At 47.2% G+C, this 17,475-nt stretch overlaps 1 long non-coding RNA gene and 1 pseudogene across 1 annotated transcript; both read left to right on the forward strand.

Moving 5' to 3' along the window:
• Positions 1-17,475, forward strand: part of LOC8038323 — an 87,604-nt pseudogene that overhangs the window by 20,049 nt on the left and 50,080 nt on the right.
• On the forward strand, positions 10,645-14,954 carry LOC121835020. Its single transcript, XR_006077447.1, has 3 exons — positions 10,645-10,801; positions 14,675-14,749; positions 14,843-14,954. It is a non-coding gene; the product is annotated as an uncharacterized LOC121835020 (long non-coding RNA).

Raw genomic sequence — 17,475 nt, forward strand, 5'->3', positions numbered from 1 at the left:
CAATGTTCCCTTGGAGCTTAATCTCCTTAGGAATGGGGCAGCCTTGCAATGACTGACGGATGCCTTCTTATAAGCCGAAATGCACAAACTTGTCACATTGCTCTAGTCGGGACTTCCGTTCTGTGCACAACACAGTCCGCGCGTCTTTGGGTAGTCCGGCAATGCCTCGACGCCGACAAAAGGCAAGAACATCGTTCAGACATACGTGGCTCATGTTGTGCTTCCCAGCAATACTTGCGAGCTCGTCGCATGCCGAGAGTTCATGCGGCTGGGATGACGACGTAGTGACAGCGTTCGGATTCGCGCTGCCGTTTGGTGGCTCCGAGTTATGGTCAGCGCTTTCCTCTGACTGGTACTCATCGCTCGTATCGTCTTCCGACGAATCGTCTTCCGACGAATCATTTTCTGAAGAACTCGCCAGCACGTCAGATCTCGAGACTTCAAAGCTCGCCGACTGCACCTGGACTTCCAAGTCACCCGAACAGCCAGCTTCACTCGACTGGAAAACGCCTCCGGCTGCAGGTTTATCAGAGCGCGCAACATCGCTGGAAACGGCATTGCCCGTCAAACCGCCTTCCGTTCTCGGCTTCTTGCAGCTTGCAGCTTGAAGATCCGCCATGAGCTGCTCATGGTCCTTCTTGAGCTTCCGGTACTTACGCCACTTGTTCATTATCAGGAAGTAGCGCACCAAATGCAGTCTTTAACACGGCGAAATACGAGCCACAACAGAACAGAGGCGCAGACCACTGTGGTGCAGACGCAAGTTGTTGCCAGATGGTCTCAACAAAAAACCGCCAAACGCCTGGGTGGTATAGCCCAAATATAGCCAAAACTAAAAACAATGGTTTTTAAGCCTTTTTTGACAATTTTTCACACACATACAAGACACGTTACATTATCTTTTTCAAGCCCCAGATGCGCCACATTTTGTGCACATTATGTCACTTGCAAATTAAAAAAAGAGTAAAGCTATACGCACTCCGGAGTGCGCCCCTCCGAGAGATCATGCCGCTCGGGCCACCCTTTTCGAACGGCGCGTGAATCACTGGGGCGCTCGTTAACACAGCCCCCCGCCTGCGTTCACGCCGCTTCGCGGCGGCAGTATCGGCTGCTAATTACAAAACGTAACCAGTGCACCGTAGCCGGCAATCCAAGCCCCGCTGTCCCCGATCGCACCTCCGGAAAGGGAGTCCGCTACCATTTAGTTGTGCAAAGTTTCTCGACAACATTCGATTTTTTTTTTTTTTTTACTGGTCATCGCAAAATAGGAAATGTCGTAAATATCGCCAAATGCCTCGACAAAACAAAATGTTTGAGAAAAAAAAAAAAAAAAGTTGGCCCACCGCGGTTCGAACCCGCGTCCACTTGCGTATGAAACGGACATCCTAACCCCTACGCCATGGCACCGCTTAGGAAACTCGTTGTGTCCACTCTTTTTATACGAGAAAAGCGGAGTGCGTATAGCCATTTCCGTTCGAAGCGCACTCCGGGGTGCGCTTCGGACGGAAATGGCTTAAAAAAAAAAAAAAAAACACTTCGGAAGGAAGAAAACAAAACTGTCACCTCCTTCGCAGGTCTTCAGAAGTACAAAACACACAAAGACAGTTTTATCGTGAAGCCCGGGATATGATCATTACAGTAAACGAACAGAATACAGAAGCAGAACGGTAACACTTGGTGTTTCAAACAGGGATCACAATATCTAAGGTCCTTACCAATATCCTACCCGTCTCTTTTTCTTTGTGTAGAATATGAGTGTTCCCCATTTCGGTTCACGCTATTTCTGATTGTGTTGTCCTTTCTTGGGGTGGGCGAAGACTGGAAGGTAGTCAATTGTTCAGCGGTGAAACTGCGGACTTTATATTTACGAACTTGGGTGCCTAAGGATTCTCTCAATGGGCACCAAAGCACGCTTGAACTTTGCAGAGTTTAGTCTAGGCCCGGGTAGAGGACGCCCTACCACTGTTTGGTTTGCTTCACCGCGCACTGTGGAGACCGCTTGAACTGTGCAAGCATTGCTTCTGTGCGCATTGTCAAAACGACGAAGTTTGTAGAAGTTAAAAGCCGTTCTCTTTCCTCTCTCTTCTATCGAATGGCCAAAAGAGATACAATTTTTTTCGAAGCTGATAAGAAGTTCAAAAATTAACTAGTCAAACCTCAAAGTTCCACGTCGAAACTGAGGTTTCGACAAAAGTTCGCCGCATCCTTAGAAGTAGCCCAAAAATAGCCATATAGAACAGTCACCGCAGCCGCCGCAGCTAGAGCACTATATAGCTCCTACGGAGCAGAGTAGCGCAATCCTTTGAACCCCGTGTTTTGCCGACAACATGGCCGACAGAGCGGCTCGGCGCAAGTCACGTGGTACTCGGGGTTCCAGGAGGCGGCCCGCCCTATGGGAGAATACATGGAGATCGACATAACACGGCTGATTAAAAAAGTAATGGCGAGTTCACATTTTTCAAAACTAGCCTGTCGTGAAGTTAGTAAAGCGCTAAACACTTTAGCAAAGTTTTAATAATATCGGATGCGTGTGCAAATTTTGAGAAGGCAATTTCCAAGGCAATGGCGTTTGAAGCAGACGATTTTTGCTCGCAGCGGAGATGGGCTTTTCGGGTTGGCCGGAGCGGGTCACGTGAATGTTGTGACGTCGCCGTGTCGTCTGCTGCATGATGCCGCTCAGGCAATTTTTTAAAAAAAGTTACGTCATTGTATGGCACAAAACTTATCGCATATTATTCTAAAATGTTTAATTATTATGTCAAAAATGATTTCCATTCCGCACATCCCCACAAAACTGAAGAAACAACGATTTTCTCACGTTCTCCATGCATTTCTGACCGCAGTTGGAACCTCCGGGCGTTCGCCACTAGTCGCCGAGAGACGGCGTTCTAGATTGCGCTACTCTGCTCTATACACGTTTGCAAGTCCGGCTTCAGGGCGCTGCCATCTTGCCTGTCTGGGGTGCGCTTGGACCAGTCATAATCCGATTACGAAGCCTTGCTAAGGCGTCGTAATCGGATTATGGCCGCTCCCGAGAGCGCACCCCACTGAGGAAGATGGCGGCGCCCTGAGACCGGACTTGCAAACGTGTATAGCGCTACATTGGTCGGCCATCTTTGTGTGGCGTGTGCTGGCGTGGTGCACCCACAAAGGACTACAACTTCCAGGATGCACCGCGGCCGTCGTGGGATCGGTCCATTGTGACATCTCGATGATAGCGTCACTTGCATCTGTTAGTATGTTTTGCCGATACTTTTTAACCAACCGCCAGGATCGGGCTTTCCGACAGCATGACAAACGTGACGTGGTCGGGTTTCCGCATCGCGAGCAACTTGATACATGGGAACTATAGGACAGTAAACGCGCCAGTAGAAGACGCGTTTCAGGCATCACAGTTCCCACCACGCAAAGGCCTTGTCCTTTGTCCCTCTTGTTCCCCTTCTTTAGGGATTATTTTCGTCATTCTTGTCCAGCTCGCTTGCACCTTTGCATTTAATAGCAATTTAATCGTAAGTCTGAAGAAGAGGTCTCTTAGCGGAACGTCGGCCACATTGTGAGGCTTCCAGGAGACTCATTTAAGTACGCAGAGGTTCGGCCATCAAATTTGAGTCTACAACAAAGGTGTGCTACGAACATAATAACGTATTTCGTGCACCATGCCGTAGAAGGACCAGGCGACAGAGCCCCACAGTGCCATGGCCACAAGTTTATTTTGAGTAAAAAGAACAGGAAGCATCTGTGGGCAGAAAAGCACATACAGGAGAGCGCTCTTTTCATATGCGGGATTACCGCGCATGGGGCAGAAAGAGCAAGGTAATCCCACGAACTACCCGAAGGCGAACGACGTGACGCATTGAGGCAAGTTGCAGCCCAACGAAAAGACATGCAGGATGCGGCCAATGTCCATGTGACCGAGGTGGGCCCATTTATGCTCATTGCTGCCCCTATGTTCGAAGAATTACTCGCGCCATCAGAGGTCACGAGGAGCGGTACGGAAGGGAGCTGATATTTTTGAATGCAACAAGTTACTGAAAATGTCGTAACCCCTGCCCTCGCCCTCCCAGAAAAAGACCGCTTCTTCCTGAAGAAGGAATTGTAAGTACCGTAGCCAAGCCGGATTTCGACACCCAGCCGGCCCCTCCAAAATTTGTTCCCCATAACGCGGATCCCAAAAGGCCCAAAAACTGATTGGCGTTCACTCTGTTAGACATATGCCTAAATGTAGTCCATGCGGCATTGTAAGCGGGTCCCATGTCAACCACCGTTATTAGATCTAATAACGCTGATGCCAACGAGACCCTCTACCTCGTTGGCCCATATATGTAAAAAAAGTACATTTGGAAGCACGTAATTTTGCGTGATTTAGCGGTCTCGCTTCACAAGAAATACATGTTAAAAATTTCGGTTACTCGTACAACAACTAGCGCACTGCTTGTTTTAGAACTTCCATCTTAAACCGGAGACACGGCAAAATAAAAAAAAAAACGGACAACACAACAACAGTTGTTGTGTTGTCCGTTTTTTTTTATTTTGCCGTGTCTCCGGTTTAAGATGGAAGTACTTCACCAGCTCGCCTGTGCGTTTACCCTTTCTTCGTTGTTTTAGAATACTAACTAAAGAGTGCAAAATACTGTATAAACAGTTCATAGAGGGCGCGCTAAAACTTTTAGATTACGTTAGGCTTGATGACTTCATAGAACTACGTCTATTCATGCCTTGTTCTTTGCTTCTCCCAGCCACTAGCAGCCACCTTCCCAGTATATCCGGTCACAGAGCATCCGGTCTCGGCAGGCTCACGCAGCTGTAGCCTTGGCCATTGAAACGCGCTCGAGGAGCAAGGGAGCGAGGAGGAAGAAAAGAGGAGAGAGAAGAAGAGAGGGTGCGCCACGGTAGAAGGTGGACGGAAGGAAAGAGTTTTGTAGGGGCCAACTTAATATATGCACCACGCCTGCCGCTAGGGGCGCGAGTAGTCGGAGGAATGCAGAGTATGGGCGGATAGACTTATACAGCTGGCTCCTTTGAATAAGGCGTTTAGTCGCGCCACCTGGTGGCCAGTGTTTTGTGGCGAACGAGTGGTCCTGGTGGTTTGCGGCGCCTTTGCGCTCGACCGCTTCCCTTTCTCCACTTTTTTTTGTATCCCAATCTATATATATATACAGAGCCGTATATGTAGAGAGTTTGGTCAATGGGAGGCGCGGGCAGAACCAGGGCGTGCGCCAGACTCGGAAAGAGGGCTTGGCATACTCTCTTGACCAACCAGAAGCCGAAAAGAATCCCCTAGCGGTGGTAGCGGCAAACAGTTCTGATCAAAAGTCTATGTTCCTATATGGTTTTAATAAGCGCGTAAGAGTGAAGTGTAGCAACTCTTTGTGGTTGAAAATAGGGTGCATGTGTTGTTTTGATCATGATCACGCAGAAAGATGTAAGAAACGAATGCACCGCTCAACTCTGTTTTGCGCGGACAGAGTGTGACCGCTCGGACGGCAGATTCCCGGCACCTCGGCGCTTGGCGTACGGATTATGTCGATCGTTCCACTAGCCGCACTCTTCCACGATCATTTTGGATGAGCGTGATTGAAACATCACGTGTACCATATTTTCAGCCATCGAGAGTTACTCCAACGCAGTTATCAGGTTTGTTTTTTGCGACCACCGCCAGGGTATTATTTCCGGCTTCTGGTTGGTCACATTCGAGTTTCTGAAGACGCCCTGGAACACGCCCAACCAGCTTTCGGCCAATGGCGCCTCCTCATTTGTCTCCTATACTTCCCAACGAATGGCCAAACTCTCTACATATACGGCTCTGTATATATATATATATATATATATATATATATATGCAATTCTTTTTTGTGCATAAAAAAACAGAAGCAGGTTTTTTTCACGTGTATTTCATTTTTTTATTTTTTCGTAAACATGAAAACACAGAAATTATTACACTGATTTATATAGCACAATATTCCACCCTTTGAAATAAATCTTAAAAAAAAAAACATGAAGGGGTTAATAAGGCGGTGCATTTGTTTGCAAATGTTAAAACTGCCAACTTGATTAAAAGTTACATACAAGGACGACACTTTTTGCTAACCAAAAATTAGCTTTCTTTTTTTTGCTGCCGTTGAAAAAAAGGACCATTCTACTCAAACATGTCTTATCAAAGAAAAAAAAAACGCCAAGGAAGAAAAGCTGAAATCAGTCTTATCCCAAGCTCTAGTCCTGCTCAGCCAAATGCCAAAAGTATAAACGGTAAAGTTAAGACACGGCGTTGTTTTTTAAGCACTTCTTGTTTATAAATGCGTCCGCCGAAAAATGAGCTAAACAGATAGCGCTGTTTTATTCTCTTGTGATCTTTTAGCAGATTGGTGTACGATGCCCACCTCTCGTGCCTTAAATTAATATTAATAACGTATACTAAGAATTTACGTTCACCAGACTTCGCAGTAGCAAAGTGAAAAACGTCCGAACTGAAACCATACCTGTGATCTGCTGCGAACGGCATCAGAGAAACATTTGGCGTCTTATTAGAATTGCCGCACCATCTCGCAGATCAGTACTTTCCAGGCAAGATTCACACTTCGTCTGTGACCAGACGCGACACCGCGACTTTCTTCACACAAACCAAAACTAGCCGACCGACACTGCCGACCCGTCTCTGCCGTCACCGTAAAACCAGTAGAACTCCGGCGAGTTCGGCGCATCCAAAACTGACGAGTCAGTGACCGTTGCTCCCTGCCGAGCCGTCGGGTTTTGCTGTCACCGCCGTCACCGTACAAAAAGCACAACACCGGCGAGTCCAGCGTATCCAAAACCGACGAAACAATGACCGTTGCTCCCTGCCGACCCGTCTTTGCGTCACCGTACAACCAGCAGCGCCGCAGCGCTCCTTCGAGTCCGGCGCATTCAAAACTGACGAGACAATGACCGTTGCTCCCCACGCGACAACAAAACGCCACAGCGCCACCGAGGCCACGGCGTTTGTAGGGGTGTTGTTCCCATAATCATATGCACGACGGTGCTGGCCTCTACGGTATTTCTCCGAACGCCGGGAGCTGCGTTCGCCTGGTCTCGGCCTCGTGGCTCGTTTCATTAGGGCTAGTTTCATTGTGTCGTGTTGTGCTGGAAGCTAGTCGGCCGATCATCGGTGTGCGTTTCCTCTCGACCTGTGACCTGTGTCGAAGTCTTCTGGAACATTTGGCTGCGAAGAGACGGCTTGTTTGCGTAAGTATAATGTCCTCTAATGTCCTAATAGCGGTGTACAACGTTGATATCGGAGATGCTGTTCCGGACACGACGGCGCTCGTCCGATAGGACTTTTGCTTTTAATGGATCATCACCGATTACCAATCTCTAATCTTCGCGTTTGCATTACAACACACTTCTGTTTTCATCAGTGCTGTCCCGGGTGAGATGGACTGCGGCCGAGACATGTTTCGAGGAACAAGTAGTATTGACCTCGAATCGTCGGTCCGAGCAATGGACGGAGTTAGAGGACCGGTTTTGTTCGATTTGGTTCAACTAATTCTAGCAGGTACAAAACGAGCTTCCTTTAGGAACCTTGACGGGCTCCGGTTAGTTCATATCGGAGAACCCCCCCCCCCCCCTCCCTCCCCTCCCCTCCCCCCTAGCCCCTAGCCCCGCGGCATCTCCAGTAATCTCGGGGGCGGCCTGGCAACCAGCGTGGAGGCGGTGGATGTCGGATTTGTAGCGTCTGCTTATCATTCTTTTGCCTTGTATTGCCTCAGCCGCTACGGATACAGCTTGAAATGTGGAATTTCAGAACTAAAGCACTTCTTTGCGGTGCACATACATTGTTGGTAAATCTCCAGGAGGCTAAGCTAAAACACGGGCCGGCTCACTCGAAGCAGCGTCTCATTAAATACTGTTAAGAAAGCGCTGTCAAAGGTAGCGCTCAAAAAATAAATCGCGCATCACGCGCTCCAACCTTGACAGTGCTTTTTTAAGTCTGTCTCAGCTGAGACTGTATTCGATCAAGTCGGCCCTGGGCAGCGGTCTTTCCGCGCGCTTTAGTTTACTCTATCGAGCTGTTTCCACAACAAAGGAGGACCTTTATTCTGCGAAAGCTCACTGGAGCAGCAGACATTGTCATTATGATGCCTTCGACAACGAGAACTGACTTAAGCGCTGTGAGGCGTCCGGCCGAAAATTCGGAAGATCCAACAGGAATGAAAACGCACTCGTGGGGTATCAATCAACTTACCTTGCGGAGGCGGCTTCATTTTGTCACCACGAGTAAGGCCTAGTTCCACTTGTCTCGAAGTGCTTTAATTCACGTGTTTTATTTACATGACAAACGCTCCGAAAAATAAAACAATATATGCAACACAACAGTGCCTCGACCCATCGGTTGCGACACACGACGTCTATCGGGAAATGGGAGCATATTCGGAAGCGACATATATCAACTTTGAAGTTTCATCAGCAAAGGGTGTACGCACTCACCGAGGAAACGAAACACCAGTGGGCGAATGTCTGCTCGGACCGATTATTGCAATTTCCTACACTACACACTCCGGTCGTGGTTAGGAAATTCCAGAGACAATGCGTCCACAAAATCAAGCGCGACCGCCGCGATCGCGAACACTCTGCCAGGTTATTCTTCGATAGAGACTACACCTTTAATGTCGTTCTCCGTCGTCAAAACTGTTGCTCAAGCGGTGTTCTGCGTTATCACGCGGATTTCACGCTTTGGTGGTTCGCAGACTCTGCATGTCGACGATCTCGGGCATCGCCGCGCATCTTCTCCGTCGGTTTCGTCCGTCATGCTTAAAGCAGCTTAAAGTTAAACGCCAAAACAACAGGGACATGAGGATAGATGCAAACGGGACGAGGCGCCTCGTCCTGTCTGCATCTATCCTTGTACCCCTGTTGTTTTGGCACAAACAACCAACTAGCCTAACTCGCCGTCTAAATTCCGCCAATCAGTTCGTAAATTCTACCGAACGAGGTATAATTTTATAGTATACCGCCAACCACACCACTTCCGGGCCGACTTTTTTTTATGACTAGGCTTCAAAAAAATCACGTGGTGCCATCCCCCTGCGAATATCGGTACGCCCGACGAAGGAATACCAAGTGTGGTACGAGGTGTTTTGACGCGAACTATTCGCGTAGTGCATGCGAGCAGAAATCGTTGTTAACTCCGGAGGTTGTTTCGTTCCACTGATCGGTTTTTACTCATAAATAGCGCTTCCTTGCCTAGCCCAACGAGGTGAGGGGCTTAAAGTGCTTAACCGGAAGTCCAAAAATGACCCCCCCGTAGGCGCTACCACCTTGACCATGTCCGCCGCCAGTCACGTGACTTTTTAGCAAAAGTGACGATACAGAAAGAATATCTGCTGTCCGAGTTACCCAAAGCGTCGGTTTTAGGCAAAGAAAGGTTTACTAGGGGGCTACTGAGGAACAGACGCCTAAATCACTTAATCAAAAGTGACTATAGCACCCTCTACTTTGAAGGCAGTACATCGTTATTTAACTTTCGGCGAATCGACTTGGGCACTTTCGCCTCAATCTCTTTCAGCTGAAGTTCTCCTTGCTAAAAAAGACGCTTTGAATAGTTCAAAGCGCAGCAGTCTCGTGCGTCTTCGTCTTTTTAGCAGAAAAAGTCACTTGACTGACGATGGAAATGGCCAAGATGGCAGCGCCCGAGGGGGGGTCATTTCTGGGTGTGCAATGCAATGCCTGTTGAGCTCTCTAAGCCCCTCTACCTCGTTGGCCTAGCCCTTAATTGAAAGACTACAGCCGATTGCAAGCTTCCATTTACAAATTTGGTACTGGAAGTGCTTATATACGTCCGGCGCGATGGCCGCGCCGTCTTCCGCATAGTTTCGAATTTGAATCAGCAGTGTTCGCCACGGCGTCTGGCGAGGCTTTCGGAACTGAACCGCCGTGGGATTGCAATATTCGGCGTCCATAGTTGTCCGCCGACCGTCGACACTGCAATTGCTTACAGCACGGTTATACGCTCACAACTTGCCTACGGTGAAACAAAAGCGGTGGCTCGGACAGGTAGGTAATCGCGCTGAACCCCGAATGCCGCGGTAGTGTGATGGGCATACAGTGGTCGCCCTCTCGCTATCGCAGGTCGAGCTTGGGGCCCCGATGCCAGCATAGGCTAAACTGACTGCAGCAGCATTCAGTCTGCTGCGCGTATACCCACCTCACCGAGGCCCCCCCCCCCCCCCCCTACCCCCCGTCTCAGTAGGGAAAACTCACTATCGCACTAGTCTTGCACTAGTCGCTAGTGCAGTCGTTCCAACTTGCATCTCCTGCCACTCCGAGAGAGTTAAGATATGATAGAAAGGTTCCATAGATTTCACGGAAAGTGCTGCATCAGCTAAAACAATTGCTCACACAGCCTAGAAAGAAAAGGATAGCTAGTTGTGTTCTTACTCTTCGATCTACAGTTTGCGTGAAAGAAAACATTGAGACACGTTCTGTAATTTGGAAACTTCCATGAAGATTTTGGACACTGAGAGTGCTTCTGTTAGTAATAATATGTGTCACCAATATTTTTTCCCATTTTCTGTGATACTAATGGTTAGAGCTTGAACAAAATGACGATTTTGTTGTCCCTGCAGAATGGCAAAGCAGTATGCGGTGGTGAATTTCACCGAGGAAGACCATGTGTCCGCTGTGCCAATTTCTTGGTTGGTGGTTGACAAGTGGAGTTGCCTGTGGCCAAAAGATTTCGCCGGATCCCGCCTCCTGGATGCAATTAGGGACAAGATTGATCCTGGCGCAAACTGGAATCGATACCCGGTTAGGGTACTGACACGATGCAGTAAGCTTGCGCTCTCCTTCTCTGTATGCACTTCTGACTGAAACACTGAGAAAACAGAAAACACTTGGAAAAAAATATTGTGGAAGAGACCATAAGAATGGAAAGCATGACCTCTTTAGTGAGAGATTTATGCGAGTTCAATTTCTGTTGTCCGGTTGTAAAGCTGGGTGGCACCTTTGCCTGACAATTTTGATATTTGCATATATGAAACCTTTCTTCTACTTTCTCCTGTTTGTAATGAAGCCCATAGTAGTTCTTTCTGTTTTTTAATTGGAATAAAGTATTCCTAATAGCTTGACACGTTCCATAAATGTTCATTGTTACGTAGGTCTACTAATCAGATTACAGTTCAAAATGATTAATATTAGAAGTTTTTGCTCCACATAACAGTGCAGCATATTGTGTCAGTCTGTTTGCAGGGGTGGAACGGCTGCGCCATTTGCGCCATTTTGCGCCAGACGCATTTGTCTGCGCCATCCTGCGCCATGTTTCGGAAACTGCGCCACAGTCAATACCTCGCGCCATTATGCACCAAATTGGAAAGCGTGCGCCAAAAAAATTGTATTTTGTCTTGGTTTCGGTTTCTATCGACTCGATTGGCAACAATGATCGCGTTTAGCGTGGTCGGCCTTGCAATCCTTTTTTTCTCTTTATTCTCCCTGTGTATCCCGAGTAGGAAGTGTGCGAAAAAAACTCGGGGTTCGGATTCCAAGCGCTACACCACCTGCCTCTGGATTGTTATTCTTCAACCATAAGCGGTTAAACAAGTCGGTCGAGGTAAGGTCGAGTCGTTAAGCGTCAGATTGCCTGAGGCTCCGAAGCCCGGGATCCGGACGTCAGTCAGTTGAAAACAAAGGAGCAAAAGATTCCTTTGAGCACTTCATCGTTAGAAGTTGGAACCGCATTCCTGCAAGATAAATCGTGATTTGATAAATCTGAAACGCAGTCCGATCCGAAACCTTGCCGGCCAGCAGCTCTCACGCGAGCGGTAGATCTGCTCGGCATACGTTAACCTTGCTCCTGCTTATCGCTTCGAATACGATAACTCCGTTAATCGTAGTCTGCTGCTTCGATATTGAGTTGCACAATAGGATAAACTCGAATTTTGTTGCGATATTGAGTTGCGCAATATGAGAAACTCGAAATTTGTTTCCCTGTTCTTCCGCGCAACTGCACGTTCGTTGCTTACGCACGTCACGTGGTTCGCACATAAAATCACTCTGTCGAGGACGTGCGGACTGTGCGATAAGCGGTGCTGGTTTGCATTTTGAGCAGCTGAAAGCCACTCAGAAATTACCAAGGCTCACAAAGTTCCAAGTTTTCGCATCTGTTACACTGTTATCCCATCTGCCTAGGTCCCTAACCGCTCATGTTTATCTGGGCTGCTAAGCACAACTGAAATTGCCCCCGTGCTTGTCTAAGACAGAAGCTGGAGTGCAATGAAAACTGATCTGAGCTGCTCCTAGCCTGCTCCAGAGTGTAGTTTTAGCTGCTCCCAACCTGCTCCAAAACAGCTGTTTTAGCTGCTCCCGTGGCTGCTCCCAAGCACATTTCATGAGTTCCACCCCTGGTTTGGCTTAGCACGCTAGCCTAATATTCATTCTGAGAAAGAAGAAACATGAGGCATACCTTACTTAGCATCGTCTGTTTCATGTAAAAAAGCTAATGTCATTGTCATGTAGCTTTAGTTCCTTTTGCAATTAGCACCTGTTTACAAGAGGTTACAAATTTATATTAACATGAACTAGCTGAAACTTAAGGATCATGCGAAATGTTGGAGACATAGTTGTACAACTAATTTATGTTTTAGGTGTATGGTCTAATTCATGCCTAAAGGGAACAGCACGTCTGTGGCTCGTGGTATGCGCAGCGCTGCCTGCGGGAGGCAGGGAAGTTTTGGCACAGGCACAGACAATGCGCAGAGGTGCTGGTGTCTCTGTATCATTTCCCACTGCACTGCGCACTGCTGCGACGGTTATGACTGATGTTGCTGCCAAAGGGGAGAGAGGGACACCGTAAAACAGTGTTTAAGGCCTTCTTCCTTCTCTCTTTTTTCGGAAAAGGACACTTGAAAAATTTTTAACCTTCAGGAACCCGCAGGGCAAGCAGCACTCTGTGTCATGGCAGGCATTGCGATGCCAGAAGTGCTCCCCCGCATTGCCTGTCCCTGTGCTGAAGGTTGGCTGGCTCCCATTGGTGGCGCTCTGCAAAGAGTGCGCCACTGGCACATTGTTCCCTTTAAGCCTGAAGCAGACTGTACTATCTTGATTCGAGTCAGCGGGAACACGGGAGTGCGTGGCATGATACTACCAGATCAGCCTAGCGGCGCGGAGCGGAAGTTTCAGTGCACGCGCATCGCGCCCGCTGAGGCAATATGGTCTCATCGTGCGCATCGCATCATTGGAGCGCTCGTGCGTCGTCTGCTACGCACAGTGCGTGCTACGCGCGTTGTCTGCTGTGGGTAGCGTGTCGTGTGAAGGCATTGGAGATAACTGCGTGTAGTTGAAATTGTCAGCCCATAACCATGCGATAAGCTTGCAAATATTTTGATGCGTAATACAGTGTCACACCCTTTTTAGTTTTCTCAACATTATTGAGAACATGTGGGCCGAATGAGGGCGGCCTAGGCCACGGGTTTCTATTTATTTGGCCATGGAAGACTAGCTTTGGAACACATTCCTAGCAGAATGGGAACGCTTGAGAGTGGACGCGTTTTTGGGTCTAGTCTCTAAGACTGCCTGCCATCAAAGATGGCAGCTGTTGTCCACAAAATGGAAATAGAAGCAGTTCATGAGGCTGCTTCAATTGATGTGAGCTTTTTCAACGGCAGGTAGCAGCTTATAAATGTTAAGATTAAGTTTTGATTGAGCAATAAAGCTTGCTGCTGCTGACCTCTGACAGGCACACTCCTGACGGAACCTCGTCATTACTGCAATCGGCTGCAGCAAGCACTTCTGTCGTCTTATGGGCAAATAACTAAGGCGTCTGAACTCAACAGTCAGCGGCGCAGATCGAACTATAATGGACCAAAAAGGCAATAACGGTAAGGAAAACAACAACGCGGAGCTATGAGCGTTGTTACCAAAGTCAGGGTTACATTAATAGGCAGACACACTAGCCGACAATTAGTCTACGATCCCGGCCCTCGTCACAGAGATTTCACAGGAAGCGGGTTCAGCAAATCTGGCGTGATTGATATAAGAAAAACCCACAATTTTTATTTGTTTTAACAAATATTTAGGAACAGATGAGCACATTGGCGGAGCTTGTAATGTAGGGTTCGCCACCTGTTGGATAGACTGAATTTCTTGCTATCACCAGTAGCGTGCGCGTAGCGGGCGACACGTGTGTCAGACGACACACATAGCAGACTACGTGCGTAGCAGACGACAGACGAGCGCCGCGATGACATGATGCGCGCGATGAGGAGGTAATCTCACCGCCCGCGTAACACGCATGCCCAGCAGTTGCGCGCTTGACCGGTAGAGCGCTCTGATAGGGTACGATGCCATGCGCTCCCGTGTTCCCGCTAACTCGGATCAAGATAGTACATAGTTTTTTCTTCCCCTCCAAAAATGTAATTCTTTGCCTTAAATTTTTGTGGAATAACTATAACAAGAAAGCTAGATATAAATTTACAAAATGAGTGCATGAGCTTCCATTGCATTGTTGTGAATAAGCTGAAAATTTGTAAAAGCTTGATTTTAGTTCTGCGGAACAAGAGTTCTCACAATCAAATATTTCTATGAATGAGCTTGGGGAAAACATGTGCTAATTTGCTTAATCGCTAACAATACAGGCCTTTTCTGTAGGGCATGCCTTTATTGTGTTCTAAAAGTATTTCTGGTGAGGTTCTTTGAATTCATTTCTTAGAAACCTACAAGAAGGCCCTCAAGAAATCTCGGCTAGCCGAAGAAACATCAACACTTGAAACGTCGGAGTTTTCAGGTGTGTATTAATTTGCAAATGTCTTGGAAAATTGTTTTGAAGCAGAGAAACATATATTTAATGCAAGGGCATCTTTGCTTGTTGAAATTCCAGCCCCGGAGGCCGAAACTCCTGAGGATGTCTTCACAACCTATGACGATGCGCCATCGCACCGTCTGGCCTTGCCCTCTCCACGTAAGTTGAATAAATATTGGTAATGTAGGCACATACACTAACTTCGGTCTCCTTTAAGGTATCTAAACTTATCTAAACATCATTGCATTTCTGAGCTAGCCTTGTAGACAGCCAGCCATATGGCTAGGAATTGCTGGAATAAAGCAAGCCAGCCAGTGAGGGTCTTAATGCATTGACTTCAGATGCAGTTAAACACTTGAGCTGTGGTTGACGTGGGTGACTTGTTGCAAACTGCAAGCCAATGTTAAAGTGCAGCAAATTTCATGGCTCACCAACATCTAAGGCTCTTATGTGCAAGACATAATTCTTATATGTGCCATGCAGGTGCTGTGGAATTACTTATTAAACGCTATGATATAACTGAAAGCAATTTGCAGTTGAAAACTTGCTTAGGGTGAATTTCTGCATATGTATATATGCTTCATAGGAAATAGAAAAATTTAAAACCATTTGAAATGTGGGCATATGCACAGGTGTGTGATATATTTGGTAGATTACATGTCACCATAGAAATATTAGTTTCATTTCATGTGCATATGTTTTTATCTATTGCTTCACATTCTCATGCTTCTCTGTGGATCTCGTCTTTCGGTTACAAATGAGGCAGTCACCGGGTTTAGTTGCAACGGTTTGGTGACTTTGCCTTCAGGCCTCACCCCGAGCCACTTGTTTCAGCCAAGTCTGAAACAAAGACTAACTAGACCTGCTGTTGGACTAGCTGGTTAGAGTCACCTGAACAGATCACAGCACTAGAAAGGACAGATACAGAGACACACCACAACAGGATGAGTGCTACACAGTCATCTGGTTTATTTGCCATGAGAATTAGGCAAACAGTGTAAGCAGTGTAAGTGCAACATGCAACAAGAGAAATACAGAATCATACGTCAGAGTGCCAACAACATAGACAAAAGAATAGAAGGAGGCCATCCCAATTTGACATGAGTCAATGAAAAAGGCTCCACCATGTGGCATACATTTACTTTTTATATAATCTGCTTCCAAAAGTTTGTGTCGTGGTACCTTTGCTTGTTCCAAGGATCCTAACCTTCTGTTGGAGTGGCTCATGTGTGCAAGTGAGACAGTAAAAAGGCAGGTGCGTGCTTTTATTTGTAATAGATGGCTTAGGTCTCCACGCTCATTGACATGATGGCCTGTATGACCCTTACAGGCCTCCCCCCAAAGAGGGCCTGGCATATTTTTTCTGGCAGCCAGAGCTCCTGTCAGAGGCACGATGTGTAGAGGAACAGATGCCCGCAAGTTTTCGTAGCACAGAAAGCTCCTTGAGCACCCTATACCTTCTTAACGTTGTGCACACCCTCGTGAAAGCACGGCACAGCTTCGGGCATCTGTCTCTTATGTTCAGTGTTAATTCAACCTCTTGAAGTGCCCTTAGATTTTTTTAATTTTTAGAGATGCCATTGTGTCAATGTGCGAGGAAACCTAAGCTGTCTATTACAAATAAAGGAAGCACGCACATATCTTTTTACTTTCTCACTTGTGCATGTGAGCCGCTCCTACACAAGCTCAGAATCTTTGGCACGAGCAAAGGTACCATGACACAAACTTTTGGAAGCACATTATATAAAAAGTAAAGATACTGCATGTGCTAGTGGCTATTCCATTGTCTCGTATCAAAATGAGGTAGCCTTCTTTGATTCTTTTGTTTACAGTGTTGGCACTCAAACATACAGGTATGTATTTTTCTTGTTGCATATTTGCTGTGCTTATGCCGGTCCTCATTATTTGTTTAAGATCGAAAACTGCGCAAAAAAGACGGGACACAAGAAAGGAACGAGCAACACAACACAGGTGCAGACTTACAACTGAATTTTTAATCTTTCACTTCCTTTAACGAAGGAATGCAATGTGCACGTGGGCCGCTGAGATGCGCTATCACTGGCTCGAATGGGCACGCTGAGGGCAGAAAACCTAAGGACGGTGGCAAGCGCAAGCGGGATAGGGATAGCGAGGAAACTGAGGACGATGGCGAGCGAGCGACTTGTCGAAGCCCTACAAGAAGGCCTGTGTGGTGTGAATGGTGGATTCGCCGTAGATATTGAGGAGCTGTTTTATTTGATACCCCATGATGAACTCTTTGTCGCGGTGAGGAACTGCATCGAAACCTCCGGAACGGTTCAGTTCCAGAATGCCTGTGGTGTGTCAGTAGATGGATTCTTAGAACTTTTGTCCATTTATCTATCATCCACCATTGTGGGCTTCGAAGTAAAGTTTGTAGTTCAGAGGCAAGGCATCTGCATAGGTTCGAGTGTGGCACCAGTGTTATGCAAAATCTTTTTGGCTGCTTTTGACCGTTTGTTAGTGCAAGCACTCGCTGACGACAAACGGGTCCGAGTCTTCAGATATGTGGATGACTTTTTAGTCCTTTTAATTAAAAGTTAACTCCTGGCGTTCTTCTTGAAGATGCCACCAACGGGATTTTAGAAACTTCGTGCCACCTCCACAACCTTAACATTTACAACCGAGCTTCCACTGCGGGAATCTTTGCAATTCCTTGACATAACATTGTCATTCCAGCTAGACCACCTCTG

The sequence above is a fragment of the Ixodes scapularis genome, unplaced genomic scaffold (assembly GCF_016920785.2).
Source record: "Ixodes scapularis isolate PalLabHiFi unplaced genomic scaffold, ASM1692078v2 PGA_scaffold11__112_contigs__length_91849675, whole genome shotgun sequence".
Classification (NCBI taxonomy): Eukaryota; Metazoa; Arthropoda; class Arachnida; order Ixodida; family Ixodidae; genus Ixodes; species Ixodes scapularis.